The following is a 912-nucleotide window of genomic DNA, read 5'->3' as shown; positions in this document are numbered from 1 at the left end:
GTGAGTCCATTTGAATTCAACAGACAGCCTAATGGGAGGCCATGAGAATACAACAACAACGCTCAAGAAATGTGTTCCTGCTGTAGAAACTTACTACTTGGGGGTGGGGAGAGGATCAATTTTGCTGATTTTGTACAAGCCAGGGAGTTAGGGAATTGTCTGTTTGTTTGTTTGTTTGAATTGATTTGGTTTCAAGGGAAGAAGATTGTCTAAACAAAACCTACTTGTGGGGAGCAATCCGGACTAGACTAAGTTACTCGAATTAAGACTTATTCTATGCATCTGCTCTCCCACAATATGGCGCTGGGAGAGAAGTAAACAGCTTCCGCACAGCTGCCTCCAGTTCAACCAATTAACTGTAGGACTTGCTCCTGATTGGAGAGCAGCGTACTCGGCGTGTGGGCAGCCGAGTTGGGATTGGCGGAGGAGGACTATAAAGGAGGAGAGAAACGGCATGCACCGGGAACATCTATGGGGAACATCTAAGGGAACCCGTGCAGCCCCCGAGAGACCCGGCCGGCGGTGTGCCACTCCCCTGCGGAAGTGGGGAATGCGGCTAGGGGGAACTGCCCTTCCACGGAGGTGGAAGGGATAGTAGCCAACCCGGGAAGAACCAGCAGCAAACCCGGGGAGGGCCGAGCAGACGAAAGAACAGCGCAGGGTCCTGTGTCGTTCCTCCACGAAGAGGGGGAGCGACACTACTGATAAAGTCACAAAATGATTCCACCTCTGAAATGAGCTTCAGTTTCTTATATTTTGGTAAGAAGTTTGGCTCTCAATTGGGAATGCACGTCACTCTACTCACTCAAGGGCAAGATAAGGTTCTATCAGAACAAGTGTCTAAATGAACCTGAGATTCTACCAAGGCCAGAAATGCTGCACTTTCAGCCAAAAGATCTCTCTTGGGCTTGT

General features: G+C 49.6%; 1 protein-coding gene across 1 annotated transcript in view; it reads left to right on the top strand.

Annotated features, from left to right (window-relative positions):
* Nucleotides 1-912, top strand: part of CYP19A1 (cytochrome P450 family 19 subfamily A member 1) — a 96,770-nt gene that overhangs the window by 60,402 nt on the left and 35,456 nt on the right. The window lies entirely within an intron of this gene.

This window comes from Oryctolagus cuniculus, chromosome 12 (assembly GCF_964237555.1).
Source record: "Oryctolagus cuniculus chromosome 12, mOryCun1.1, whole genome shotgun sequence".
Lineage (NCBI taxonomy): Eukaryota > Metazoa > Chordata > Mammalia > Lagomorpha > Leporidae > Oryctolagus > Oryctolagus cuniculus.
This window is presented reverse-complemented; position numbering and strand designations above follow the sequence as displayed.